Source organism: Odontesthes bonariensis, chromosome 8 (genome assembly GCF_027942865.1).
Source record: "Odontesthes bonariensis isolate fOdoBon6 chromosome 8, fOdoBon6.hap1, whole genome shotgun sequence".
NCBI classification, from domain to species: domain Eukaryota; kingdom Metazoa; phylum Chordata; class Actinopteri; order Atheriniformes; family Atherinopsidae; genus Odontesthes; species Odontesthes bonariensis.
Genome location: NC_134513.1, coordinates 28,439,603 through 28,455,160, shown reverse-complemented (window position 1 = coordinate 28,455,160; position 15,558 = coordinate 28,439,603).

Sequence of the window (15,558 nt, the reverse complement as noted above, 5' to 3'; positions counted from 1 at the left end):
CAGAGATTAAATACACACACCAATAAATACAGAGTAAAAGAACTGAAGCAAAACAACCAGCTGACTGTCAGAGGAAGACACGATGAGGGGAGAAGAAGAAAAGCTCGAGTTAGCAGCTGTTAGCAGCTGTTTATTTCTTTAATGAATATTTTTCATTGAAAAAAACAAAATAACCAAAATCATGACTCAGCATATGGAAACAGGGAATATTTTTAAATAAAAAAATATCACATTTCTGAAGAAAAATACATTATTATACCCATAAATATAGGATGAAATTTACCTCCATTAATAGAAATGTAGAGTATTATGGTAATATATTCTGTTCCAGTACTTAGACTGATCCACTGGAGGAGTTTACTCATATTAAAATAAAACTAACAAACAGAAATCATTAGAAATGTATCTGATACTTTGGGAGTCTTTGCTTGTTTGTCTTTGACGATTAATTCTTTGGGAAGCTTTTATTTTCTGTCCTCACCGGAAGTGATATCTAATAGCGTCTCTGCCAACTTAACAGCCTCTTTGCATCTGTCTCTATGCTTCCCTCTGGTGGCCATAAGCTGTAACTACACCCTCAGTCTGGCTGAACATTGAAATGTGGGAAATCTTTCTAAAATGAGGTTTTATGATGGAAGAGAGCAGTCATATTAATACTTTAACAACACTGTCATATTTAGTTAATGCTGGAGTTTCACCACAGCTCACATTTCACATCATTACTCAGTGAAGATGGAAAGTAGGAGCAGTTTCAAACCTGCACAGTAACTGGTAAAAACCTTTCAGGATGAAACTTCTCCTAAAGATTGTTGTACTTTGTCAGTTTGAATGTTTTACTGACAGCATTGTTGTCCCGTTGTGTCTGAAATGGAGGGAAATCTGTTCCAAAGTCATTTTGTTCATATGATGAAGGCAGCCAGCTGCAGTCTGCAGATTCAGTCTTTATGCTGTGAGCAGGGCGTTTCTGCCCTCTAGTGGCCACAGATGGTATCTACAGAAAAGGTCAAGCTGGAGATGTTACAAATGACTGACTACAAAGAGACTTAACGCTATTCGGTAGAACCATGTTAACCAAGGTTGATTCATTATCCAGATTAATTTATCCAGCATACTCCCTCGCCATCCCACCTAGAATTATAAAAGAAAATAATAGAATAAACTTTAATTTCATATGGAAAAATAAGCATCACTACATCAAAAATGGAGATTTGATAAAGGATTATGAGGATGCTGGTTTAAAAGCAATTGATTTTGAAATTATGAATGGTATATTGAAGATCAAATGGCTTCGTTCTTTCTTAAGAAATGATGATGAGATATGGTTCTCGCTACCTTCTCTTGTTTTTAACAAAGTTGGAGGTATTGATTTTCTATTAATATGTGATTTTGAAATTTCAAAACTGCCCATAAAACTATCCAAATTTCATCAACAGCTTTTGTTAAATTGGAAATTGATGTTCAGGCATAATTTCAGCCCTCATGATGTACCATTGTGGAATAATCGGGTAATATTGAATGGAAGGAAGTCTATGTTTATGGAAGACTGGATGACTAAACAAATCTGGTCTGTTAGACACATAATGGATGATAATGGAAACATACTTGAATTGAATGATTTTAATGCTAAATATAGCATGAGTTGCTCCTGTGAGACTTATAGGAAAGTCATACAGAATATCCCACAAGTCCTTATCCAATCAATAAAGAACAATATCTTGAACATTCCAACTCCAAATTTACATCAAATAAAGTTAGATGATTTGGACCAGGTAAGTGAAAAATGTAACAATACATTTTTTTATTTTTTTGAACTTATTTTTTATTTGACACATTCATACATACAAACACAAATTCAACAACATAGGAGATGTGCGTTACATACAGATAGATTATAGTCCTTTGAAAGTCTTTTCCATTCCCTAACCTCTCATTGACTAGATCTTTGTAATTATCAGTCAGTGTTCTCGTACTTAATACGTCATACTTTCATATTTGACAACCAAAAAACAATACTACCAAGTCTTAGTACTTTACAAATAAGAGAGAAAACAACAACACCAATTCAAAAGTAAAGAAAGAAAAAGGGAAGGAAAGTACCCTGCTATATTAATAAAATAAAAATAAATAAAATAAGATAGAATAAAAGTGGAGGCGATTAGAGTTCAGGCATTACCTGCCTTATTAATGACCATCTCCTATCAAACAAGTTTGTCTTCAGCTGTAGTCTTGCTGTGATTTTCTCCATGATAAACACATTTTTTACCCTGTCTCTCCATTGCGTTATGCTTGGAGGCCGCGGTTTCAACCAGGAAGCTGTTATTGTCTTTTTGCTATCAGCAGCAGGATTCTCAGTAAATATTTAGAATTCTTATCCGTCATATCGTCGAGAATTATACCTAAGATGTAAAGTGCTGGTTCCAGAGGGAACTCAATACCCAAAATCAGTTTGATCTCCTTCTGAATGTTCTTCCAGAAATCCTGTATTTTGGGGCAATCCCAGAATATATGGGTGGAGTCACCCACCGTTCCACACTCCCTCCAGCATAGATCAGTTGTATTGCTGTATTTCGATGTAATAAATGGGGTGTAAAAGTAACGCATCTTAACTTTCCAGTCAAATTCCCTCCACGTTGGGCTATTCGTTAGTTTATGTCCCTCTTTAAATGTTTCCTCCCATTCTTCTTCTGTTATTATGATGTTTGCTTCCAGCTCCCATTTTTCTTTATTATCCAAGTTGTTATCCTCAGATTCATGTTGTATTGCTTTATACATTTTTGATATAATCCCTTTTTTTGACTTGTCCTCTGAAAATGACCAGAACACTTCCTCTAATTTAGATGGTGTCTTACAAATGTTCTCCCATTCCTGGTGTTTCTGTAGATAATCTCTTAGCTGTAAAAATTTGTAGAAGTCATGAGCTGATAAGTTAAATTCTTTTTGAAGTTGTGTAAATGATTTCATTGTTTGTCCCTGGAACATTTGGTCAATATATATTAGTCCTTTGTCAGTCCATTTGTTAAATCCTGAATCCATGACAGATGGTACAAAGTCTGGGTTCTTTGCTATTTTAGTAGCCCTGCTCACAGAGTTCGACCGTTTCAGGTTCTTTCTTACTGCTGACCAAGTTTTCATTGTTCCCCTGATCCACTCGTTACCCATCCCGAGTCTCTTCCGAGCCCCCTCATTCAAAAATGGGAGTGATTCTAAAGAAACATTTTGACATGTATTTTGCTCCATATCCACCCATATCGAATCTTTCTCTTTAGTGATCCACATAATTAAGGCTCTGAGTTGTGCTGCCCAATAGTTAGGTAAATTCAACCCTCCCTTCTCTTTTTTGCTAAGAAGCGTCTTGTATTTAATTCTCGCTTTTTTATTTTGCCATAAGAATTTTGATATGATTTTGTCCAGTTTTTTTAGAAAAGCTCCAGAGATCACAATGGGCAACGACTGGAACAAAAACAACAATCCTGGCAGTATATTCATTCTTACTGCTAATACTCTTCCCAGCAGAGTCAATGGCAAAATCTCCCACCTAGCCAAATCATTCTTTATCTCAATCATCAATTTCCCATAGTTAGCCTCAAATAACTGAGCTGTACCAGGAGTGATAGTTATACCCAGGTATCTAAACCCTCTTTCGGTCCATTTAAAGTGGACCTTCTCTTTAAGTTCTCCTGGACATTGTCCTGAGACCATCATAGCTATTGATTTGGCTTCATTCGTCAAATACCCTGATATTTCACCATATTCTTTTAAGTTGTCTAGTAACGCTGGTATAGACGTGGAGGGCTCACTTATATATGTTAATAAATCGTCCGCAAATAACGACGTTTTGTGTTCTATGCCCCCCTCATCTTTTATTCCTTTCATGTTTTTATTTTGTCTTATTGACTCCGCTAACGGTTCAATACTTGCAGCAAACAGCAGCGGGCTCAGGCAGTCCCCTTGCCTGACTCCTCTTTTGAGATGGAAAAATTCTGAGCAGCACCCATTGACTCTGATCCGTGATTTTTATAAACAATTTTTACCCAGTTTATAAATGCTGAATGAAACCCAAAAACCTCCAATGTTTGATACAAGAAGTTCCACTTCACGCGGTCAAATGCCTTTTGTGCGTCTAGGCTAAGCAGCATGGTAGGTTGTCGATTGTTTTTAGTGCATGATATAAGATTTAAAGTTCTTCTGATATTATTAGCTCCTTGTCTCCCCGGGATAAACCCAGTTTGATCTGGTTTGATTAATTTAGTTATATGTTGTTGCATTCTCTGTGCTAGTATGCTTGTTAATATTTTGAAATCATTACAGAGCAAGCTAACAGGTCTATATCCCTCACATGAAGTCGGGTCCTTGCCCTCCTTATGTAGCACAGAAATGATGGCTTCTGACCAAGTACCTGGAGGGTTTCCTGTTGACAGAGCATAGTTAAAAACCTTGCACAATACTGGTGTAATCTCTTCTGCAAAACATTTATAAAATTCTCCAGGGAAGCCATCTGTACCTGGCGATTTGTTACTTTTAAGAGTTTTTATCGTGTCATTTATTTCTTGTGATGAAATTGGTTTTATCATTTCAGATGCTTCCTCTTTCGTTAATGTCGGTAACCGTAGTTTTTTGAAGAATTCTTGTGTTTTGGTCTCAGTGAGATTAGACTGAGTGATTGTATAAGTTTTTATAATATTCTGCAAAGGCCTCTGCTATCTCTGTTGGCTTAGCTGTGATTAAATTGGAGCTGGGATGCCTTATTTTAGTGATTATTCTATTTGTTTGAGCTTTTCGCAGTTGAAATGCCAGTAACCGGCTTGCTCTGTTACCCATCTCATAATATCTTTGATTTGTAAAACGAAGAGCTCCTTCTGCTTTGTATGTTAGTAGTTCATCCAACTCACGCCTAATTTTTTTTTTTTTAAATCGAGAAGAATGGAGCTGTTAGATGTCCTTTTATGTTCTAACTCCAACTCTCTGATTTTGTTTTCTAGTTTTCCTTGTTGTTTCAATCGAGCTTTTTTCAATCTGGATGTTATTTCTATTATTTTCCCTCTTATGACTGCTTTTCCTCCCTCCCACAAAATCGATGGTGAGACCTCACCGTTGTCATTTATTTGAAAATATTCCTTTAAATGTTGCTTTAGTTCTTTGATTACCTTTTCATCTGATAGGATCGACACATTGAGTCTCCAGTACCTGAAGAAGGATTCCCTGCCCAGCTCAAGAGATAGTGTGATGGGGGCGTGGTCACTTATAGTTATAGACTCTGTACTGCAATTCCTGACTTTGTGTATGTGTTGTTTTGACACACAGAAAAAGTCTATTCTTGAGTAACTACTATGTGGGTTAGAAAAGAAGGTAAAGTCCTTCCCTTTAGGATTATTATGTCTCCATGGATCAATAAGGCCTAATTATTTTATAACATTATTTAGTACTCTGGATTTTTTTGTATTTGGTCCTTTCTATGGTGGCAGCCTGTCTAATTTACCATCCTGTATAGTATTAAAATCCCCAGCCATGATTATCATCCCTTGTCCATTACTGGAAACTATATTAGCTATGTTCTTGAAGAATGTTTCATTCTCCTCATTTGGGGCATAGATGTTTATTATCGAAATAGTCATTTCTCCTATTGTGCCAACCACCATAATATATCTGCCCATATCATCTTTAATCACTTTCTCTGCAGAAAAAGGTAGAGATTTATTGATTAGTATGGCCACTCCCCTTTTCTTGCCATATGAAGCATGAAATACTTGGTTTACCCATTCCCTTCTCAGTTTGTTATGTTCATTCTCACTCAGGTGAGTTTTTTATAATAGTGCAATTGCACATTGTAGTTTCTTCATCTGACTTAATATTTTCTTCCTCTTAATGGGATGATTTAAACCATGCACATTATAAGACACCAGGTTCAACCTATTCATGATATTCTAAGTTTTTGACCGTCAGCTCTGTGTCACACCCATGGACTCATGTTTTTAGTTTTCATGTTTAGGTTATGTTTGTTTTCAGTCCAGGTTTAGGTTTTTTGTCATGCTTTAGTTTCCCTGCACTCTGTTTATTAGTTCACTCACTTCACCTGTGTTTTTTCCCTCAGCTGCACTCACTCCCCAATCACTCTCACTCCCGATTTAGTTTCCTGCCTCCCCTTTCAGTTTTGCCGGATCTTTGTTTCATGTCAAGTTGGTAAACCCATGCGATACTATCATGTTCCATGTTCCACGTCGTTTTCAAGCTAAGTATTTATCCATGCCGTGTTAAGTTCCTTGTTGTGTTTTATCCACAGCTACGTTTTTTTCCGGCTCAGCCGCGTTTTATGTTGGTACTTTGTTTTTGTTTAATAAATTTACCTTGTTCTTTTGAAAAGTCCGCATCCGTGTCCTCCCTTCCACCCACAACCTGACACTCTGTTCCTCCTATAAATAAAACCAACCGCGCAAAACAGTACACAGCGAGAAAACAATCAAATAATACACATCTCCCTTTGAACTAATGTACAACAACAATGAAGTCCCAAAAGTCCCATCATCAGAGAGATGTGGCAAAGTCTCTCTGGGGAAATAGCACAATGTGCACCTGCAACTTCTCAGATGTAATTAAGTTGCTACTTACTTAAATTGAGCTCCAAGTTAGCTCATTCAACCAATTTTGACATTAATATATAAGCAGTATTTAAATACCATAACTAGCTCTTTAATACTCTTTTAGCATTTTATTAGCCGGATACTCAGATTGTCCGTATTATATATACTTCAGGATTGTTTTCACTTTTAGATCCAGACTACTGTCTGGTCCTTACCACTGTGAACTTCAGAGTTCACTGCATGAGGGCTCGAAGGTCTGCCTCTGTGATGCATGGCTGTCTCCTCTTCCCCTTCTGACCTGCTGCAGCGGTCCAGCTGCCATGCATCCTCACTCTCTGTAGTTTCTCCCACTCGTCCTCCTCCACATGAATCCCCATGTTCCTCAGCATGGGTGCGGCCTCCATCAGTGTGGCGAATGTCTTAAGGCCCATTTATGCCCTACGGTAACTACGGAAACGGACGCTTTCACCCGGTTCCGGGGGTCGTTTCATCCGTCAGTTTGTCCGTAGGGCAAGAGTTTAGCAATCCGGTGAGCTCCGGGCGAAACGGAGCAATACCAGAGGAATTCGTGGGGGCAGTAGAGAGTCAGGAGCGTGTTGGCTCCGGAAGTTATGGAGGAAGAAGAAGAACGAAGAGTAGGAGATTTACCACAACCGTATACGAAAGGAACGGGTGTAAAAAAAAACAAAAAACGCACAACTTAATGTTTCCTAAACACCGGTTTCTTTGTGTGCAACTTCCTCAATTGACGCCATGTTTCTCAAACCCGCGGCCGATAATGACTCAATATATACCGCCCTCTAGAGGATTTCTTACGGACGTGCGCAATACGGACGGAGGCATAAACAGAAGCTCCGGGAGCAACGTATGGACCGGACAGACGAATTTCGTCCGGTTCCGTAGGGCATAAATCGGGCTTTAGTCCCTGTTTCCAGAGACACCTTCAGTTGTGCAGGATATGGAGACTGTGCCTTTATGTTTTTCTCCTTCAACTTTTTTATTACATCCCGCACTTGTTTCCTCTTCTTCTGTATCTCGTTGGTGTAGTCTTGGTTGAAGTAGATGGTCCGTCCCTCGTGTTATTTTTTGTTTCCATCCTTGCTGTATGATGCGGTCTTTCACCTGGTGATCAATGAAGCGGGCGACGATGGCTCGCGGGGGGCCGTGCTCTCCATTGGTTTGGCCATCAGCGAGCGGTGCGCTCTTTCGATGCGGATATCCGCGGCCGCGGGGATTTTCAGTGATGAGCGGATGAAGTCAGTCACAAATCCCATGGTGTCACCTCTCTCTGCTCCCTCCGGGATCCCGTGTATCCGTATGTTGTTGCGCCTTGACCTTGATTCCAAGTCTTCGCATTTTGCCGTTAACATGGCCTCTTGGTGAAGGAGAAAGGCGACTGATCGTTCCAGCCGCGCCGCCCTGTCTTCAGTCTCCCCCAACCTTTCTTCCACTTCCACAGTTCGCTGCTCCAGCGAGGCAGTTCTCTCCACAAGTTCCCTTACATTAGTGTCTAGTCTCACCAGAGCTTTCTTGTTTTCATTTGCCGCTTCTGTGTGCTCTTGTCTCAACTTGCGTAGCTCCGCCAATATTACGGATTCCTGTTCCCCGCCGTCGAGTCCCTTTTCCGGCATGGCTCCCCTCGCCGAGTCCATCTCCTCATTGTTCGCGTATTCTGTTTTAGACCTTGTCTCCATCTATTTTTTTGTTGTCATTGACTTTCGTTGTCAAGTTTCCTTGACTTTGGCCCACTTTCCGTTGTTAATGATGTTTAAAGGAGCTAGTTTTAATTGGTTTCTCCGAGAGCTAACTTTTTATGCTGTCTTCTCCAACATGGCGCCACCGGAAGTCCAACAATACATTTTTAAGACAGTATTCAGTAAACACCTTATATCCAGGTATAGCAAGAAGCTCATTCATTCTTAGAGATTATAACAAATCTGAAAAATCAAATATTTGAACAAAATACTTAAAATTCCCAGTCCCCCCAAAATGTAAAGAAGTTCATTTCAAAAATATAAACAACATCTATCCCTCAAATGAATTTTTAAAAAGAAGATTTAAATTTGTTGTAGAAAACTGTTATAGTTGCAAAACAAATCTGGAAACAACAGAACACCTATTTTATGAATGTGAGACTGTCCAAAATCTGTGGAAATCTCTCCGTGATTTATTATCGTCCAGTTCCATAAACACGGAGTTCTGCTCTTTTCAAAACATCCAGGTAGGTGTAATCCTCAAAGATAAAATGACAGAGTTCTTGGTAAATAACCTCATCATCATCACTAAATATTATATTCACAAGTGTCGATATGCCAAATCCCCACCTTCATGGCTTGCATTAAAAAATTATATATTCTCCTTCCAAAAATGTCTGAAACATGTAAATAATCCCCATGCAGATAAATGATACACGCTCATAGCAAATCTTAACCTGTCCTAACCCCCCTGTAACTGTTTAGAATGGACTTACCTTTTCTTTTCTCCTTGTTTTTTTTATCATTTATTATCCCCTTTTTTATCTTGTGCATTTAAGATCTTTCAATACTTATTTTTCTATAAGAGATAGCCCACACTACAATAATTTATTTTCTTTCAATTTTTACTATATGTGGAGGTGTGAACATGTGAAGTTAAAATAACACAAACTGTTTACTTTTGAGTATGTCATTGTTCTGTCTATGTGACATGTTTAAATAAATAAATACAATTTAAAAATTAAATAAAAAAACTTTGTCAGTTTGAATGTTTTACTGACAGCATTGTTGTCCCGTTGTGTCTGAAATGGAGGGAAATCTGTTCCAAAGTCATTTTGTTATAAATGATGAAGGCAGCCAGCTGCAGTCTGCAGATTCAGTCTTTATGCTGTGAGCAGGGCGTTTCTGCCCTCTAGTGGCCACAGGTGGTATCTACAGAAAAGGTAAAGCTAGAGATGTTACAAATGACTGATACTTCCGGTGAGACCTTTCACAATAAAACGTTGTTAACGCTGTGCTGCATCTCACAGACGTAATATAAAGCTGTTTGATCTGATAACAGCGGAAACTTGTTTTACTCAGGAGTGACTGAATGTAAATAAGTTGGTGGCCTCTTAGTGCAAAAGGCGCAGGTTTTTTCTTCAAGTGTATAAAAAGCTACAGTTAACGCTAGCTAGTTAGCAGCAGTTAGCTAGCATCTTTGTTAGCTCCGGTTATATTTAGTTTAAAGGTTAAGTAAAGAATGAGTGAATGTGGTGCTAAAACGTGGCTACTTCATGTGACAGTAAATTTAAACGGAGCAGACTTTATAGTTCTCGCTGTACCGTGGTACTGGCAGACATCCCAAGTTCCGAAAACTCATTTCAGGGAGATGACTCAGTCTCCTCTCCTCTCCCCCCCCCGACAAGCAGTCGCCCTGGACGCTCGTTGAACAGAGCGTCGCTTTGGACAGACAGGTTTCACAAGCAACCTCTCCCCACACCACTTTCTCTCTCGTGCCTGCGCAGTCCAAACGCCCAAGTTGCACGAGTTATTTAATTGCCTGCACGCTCTCACTCGCATTGAAAAAAAAAAAAAAAAAACTCCCTCGAATAGTCTAAAATCCGGGATATTTTATCCGACTCGCGGGCATCCGTGATTAACTATTAATATCAGGGAGACTCCCGGACCTTCCGGGAGACTTGGGATGTCTGTACTGGTGATCTGACTTCCGGTTAAATCATGAAGCATTGATTGATGTAGCTGTGCGGTTTAACCGCTAGAGGGCAGTAATAACGGCCGTTTCATTTCCCAGCGCTTCTTCATGGCAGATATGAATGAATAAACACACACAATAAGGTCTGTGGAACACAAACATGATGCATGATGAACTTCTCCACTGTAACGTGTGTTTAGGTAGAATTAAGACTCTTCTGAGGCTCCAACAACTTTCTGCTTTCAGCCTTTCTGCTGCACAGGATGCAGAAGCTGCAAACTCTCCTGAAAAACCTTGTTTTTAAAATGGAATTATTATGTTTCAGTGCTTTTGACAGTTTGGACTCTTTGAATATAAGGTGACTCAGACATATTGCATCATAATCAGACCGCTACGTGATGAAGGACACTGCTTGGCCACAGAGTTGGAAACATGGCTGCTGATGGAAACTGAAGTCTCAGCTTTTAACTAAACATGACACTTTTCTTTGGACACATTTCCCCTCCTGTGGGCTCATTCACTCCTTCAGCCATTAAGCTGCTGCGCTGCCAACATTTGGACACAATATAGATGCAGATGACTCTGAGAGCGTGTCCGACGGCTCAAATGAAAAGTTGATCTGTATGGATGGGGAATATTTTGCTCAGTTTAACTGAACGCTCACATGTAAAGTAGAAACACACAGTCTCATGTGAGGGAAAGTCAATAAGTGTCCCAGTTAGAATTCATTTGGACAAATAAAAATCATGGTATGAATGAATAAGCACTAAAGGCGTTGATCTGATACGTGATTGATAACAGTCGAGACTGATGGACAATCCCTGCACTTACACACATCTCAAGTAGTTTGTAAAAGGGGGAATAAAAGGAACTTTAATCCTTTTCAATTCTCATATTGTTATGTTTTCATGTTGTTGTAGTGGCTCAGGTTTCTAGCATCTAATAATTAAGCTTTGATTTAACTTTATTTCTCCCTGTCTTCAGCCTGTGAGCTTGTATTTGGGCCCTTCATTTCTCTTCCTTCACTCCTGAGTAAAACAAGTTTCCGCTGTTATCAGATCAAACAGCTTTATATTACGTCTGTGAGGGGCAGCACAGCGTTAATAGCGTTTTATTGTGAAAGGTCTCACCGGAAGTGTCAGTCATTTGTAACATCTCCAGCTTTACCTTTTCTATAATATATATCTATGTAGCTATAATCTGTGGCCACTTGAGGGCAGAAACGCCCTGCTCACAGCAGAGCCGTACATAGAGAGAGTTCGGCCAACTATGGGTTCGAACGTTTGAGCTATCCCGCTATGCTGATTGGTTCTGGGCTGGTCACGTGTTTCGTGGACGCCATGTTTGCTACCAATATTCATAATTCATACAGCGATCCCCACAGTGAGCTATATCAGAACACTTCAAATACATTATTAAATCATTATTAGTTGTTATGCCAATATAATGCCACGCTGCAGTGCATATGGCTGTAGTGTAAGACCGGGTCAGGGGAAACAACTACACCGTTTCCCCCGTGACAAAAAACGGAGGAAATGATGGGAGATTAAGGTCAGAAGGAAGAACGCGACAGATTTCTCCGTGTTGTGTGAGGTAAATGTCATTTTTTTCTTTGACTTTTGTTAACAATTACTTAAAAAAATAAAGTCATAATAGCATTAATATATACCATGCTCTCAAAAACTCCTGACACCGCTTAAGAAATGAATTAAGTTTGAAGTTAGTCAAGCCTTATGCTAACCTTATGCTAGTTAGAAAATTAGCAGCTACTGTCATAACATCAGTAACTCGGATGCAATATAACACCTACTGTGAAAACAACGTGTGCATTTAATTCATGTGGATGTAGACAGCCACATTTTGGTAACACATAACTTTGCCTCAGTTACTAAGTTATTACTGTTATTCAGTGTTCACAGGAACACATACAATTTTGACCTTTTCTATTGTTCTACAGAAAGCCATACATCTGTTGAAGTTCAAACAGGTAAATATGTTCAAGGTGTTCAAAGTGAGAACTGATTGAAGTTAGTCTATTTGAAAATGAGGTATCCCCATAAGGACAGGAGTGCAAAATGCAGCTACAAAGTTAATGTGACATGTACATAAATATCAATTTATTGGATGTTATAAATTCTTGCTTTATTTTATATGTAGGTATTTATTTCCACTAAAAGTGACAATGCTTTTGGCTAATCAAAATAATAATTGACACCATTATTATTCATTTTGGTAATGTTCACTAATGTTTACAATTGCAAACGTGAACTCTGACCATGACTGATATTATACCATTAAATCTTTCTCACTCTCTGTGCAGTCTGAAAACAATTATACTGAATTGATAGTGTCCGATTCAACCCATGTCTAGTTAGCTTGCATACATGTTTCCACATTTAACGAGTGTGTGTTTTTTTCTTCTGATTCTTTTTCAGATATTCAAGTTGACCGTGACCAGTTGGATCTGATGGACACTGCATGCACTGATAAGGCTGTAAGCGGGTACTGAAGAAGGCCAAAGACATTGGGCTACATGTGACAGCAATAACATCAGACATGGGTGCTTCAAATCGTGCACTTTGGCTAAGTTTTGGCATTGTTTGCTCTAAATTCAGTAGGACAGTAAACAAAGTTCCCCATCCCATGGAAGAGGGCAGATTTCTGCATTTCATTGCTGATGTTCCCCACATCATCAAAAATATGAAAGCGGCACTTGTCAATGGAAATGACATCATTTTAGGGAAGGAGGTTGTTGAGAAGTTTAATTTAACATCAAACACAGTCACTGTCAAGCATGTCAAAATGCTCCACGATTTTCAGCAAGATAAAGACCTGAAGCCTGCCCCAAAACTGAAGGAACACACACTGACACCATCCCACTTTGGTAAAATGAAGGTGTCCAATGCCTTACACTGTGTCAGTCATTCAGTGAGCTCCGCACTGCGCTACTTAGTGCATTCAGAAGGATTTGACACAGATCTTCTTACCACAGCGTGGTTCTTAGATTTTTTCAACAGATGGTTTGATCTCATGTCAGGTAGACACCCTGTCTGGCACTGAGTCAGGTCAACCAGGAGTCATACCAAGCTGCACTGTCACATCTGCGCTCGGCCATGTGGGGGATGAAGAACATATCTATCGGGGCAAAAGGCCATTGGAAACCTGTGCAGTCAGGTGTCGTACTTTCCGCGTCATCAATTCTGGATATTCAGGCTGAGCTTCTCTCGCAGGGCTTTCCATTCGTCCTGACATCTCGCTTCTCCCAGGACTGCCTGGAAAACCTCTTTGGCTGTATTAGGATGAGAAACCCAACACCTTGAATTTAAGCAAGCACTCAAAATCAGAACCGTTGCACAGTTTTTGAAATGCCCCTCAAAAGGTAGTTACCAAGAAGATGATGGTGCTTTTCTTGCTGAGTTCCTTGATCAGCCAGGAAATCATGCCATTACTCTGCCTGTGGATCTGGAGCTGCGGCACCTTCCATCATTTTCAGGGCTAGTAGATGCAGAGAGGAGCAGCCTGCATGATGCTGGCGGGTACTGTCTCAATAAAGTGGTAAAGCTGAAAAAACTGTGTTCAGTGTGTGTGAATGCTGTGAAGGATTCTGCGCCGCAGAAAGGTCCGGTTCAGAGGCTCACAGCTCTGAAAGAATTCAAGGAAGGCTGCTTGGTGTTCTGCACAGATGTCTGCTGGGAGCTATTTGAAAAGGCAGAACAGCTGTTTAGGGCCAGTGAAGACCACTTTGCTGGTAAAGAGAATCTTCTACTGACACTTGTAAGTCAAGCAGAGCATCTCACGCAGGACATCCATTTACCAACCTGTCATGGTATCAAACACCATCTTTTAGTCAGTTTTTCACTACACGGTTACACTTTCATGCTCGGAAGCAGCAGGGACAAATCCCAAAAGCTAAACTGAACAAGTCAACGGGAGCACTAGGGAGCAAAAGCATGGCAAAGCTGAGATGATAAAGTGTGAAGGGAACAGCTTGTTTTTGATTGTTGATTATTACATTGCACTTTCACATTGACCCTCCAGGAGAAGAACATATTTACTTGTTTGTGTGTGTTAGTGTTTTTGAATTTAGCCTAATGATTTATTTGCACATGTAAGCATAATATAGCCTACTGTAGCCATCAAAAATAGAACATATTGAACTGATTTTATATTGCACTGGATGTTAGTGATTGTTTGAACTCTAATGAGTTATCTGCATTTGTAAGCATAATATGGCTATCAAAAAATAACAAATTGATCTGTTTTTTATATTGTACTGGATGTTAGTATTTGTTTAAATTTAATCTAATGATTTATCTGCACTTTTAGGCCCAACAGGCTAATAAAAAAAATATATATATTATCTTTTATATATCTATTTGTATAGGTCTGTTAGGCCTAATGACTCCCATTATTTTATATAGCACTTTGCATGCCTTATGTTTCAATGAATGTGTAAATATGTGAGAATTCTATTGCACTCGCTCCCTGCAGAACAATCAAAACTTTCATCAATTTTGATTCATTTGATACAACTGTGTGTGTGTTTTTTTTTGGGAGGGGGTGTGTGTGAATAATACTAATGACCATAATGATCACAGACAGTAACACAAGTTTTATTTGTATTATTTCTATTTCTATTATAATTATAATTCAATTAATAATTATTCTACATATTCTAATTCTACATATTAATAATTCCTCTGTTATGGATGGAGATGTGACTAGGCTGACTACAATGCATGTACAGTACTTTTAAGATATTCAAGGTAAGTAGAGGCTGGGATATTAAATGTGACCTGTTTTAGAGATATTGCTATGTCAAATTTGCAGTAACTACAATATCCAACCTAATACCAAGGCATTGAAGGCATTTTTCTCAGTTTCAACATAGACGTAGTTACTACACTTTGCCTTTGTAGGGCAGTATAGGCCTATCACATTTTCTTCAATTGCCTTTTTGAATGCACTGCCTTACTTAAGACAACAACACGGAAAGCAACGCGAGTTAGGTCCTGTGTTAACAGGAACCTCTTTTAAGCTAACTCCAGTCTCTCTTCTACCCCAGTTCTCAAAAATATTAGAAAAATTGTTCAACACCAGACTAGAAAAATGTATTGAGAAACATAAACTGCTTAATGATGGACAATACGGATTTAGACCAAAGAGATCAACCACAATGGCAATCATAGACGCTGTAGAAGAAATCACTGATGCAATAGACAACAAAAAGCACGCTGTCGGAATTTTCATAGACCTGAAGAAAGCATTTGATACAATTGATCACAGTATCCTACTCCAAACATTAGAAAAATAT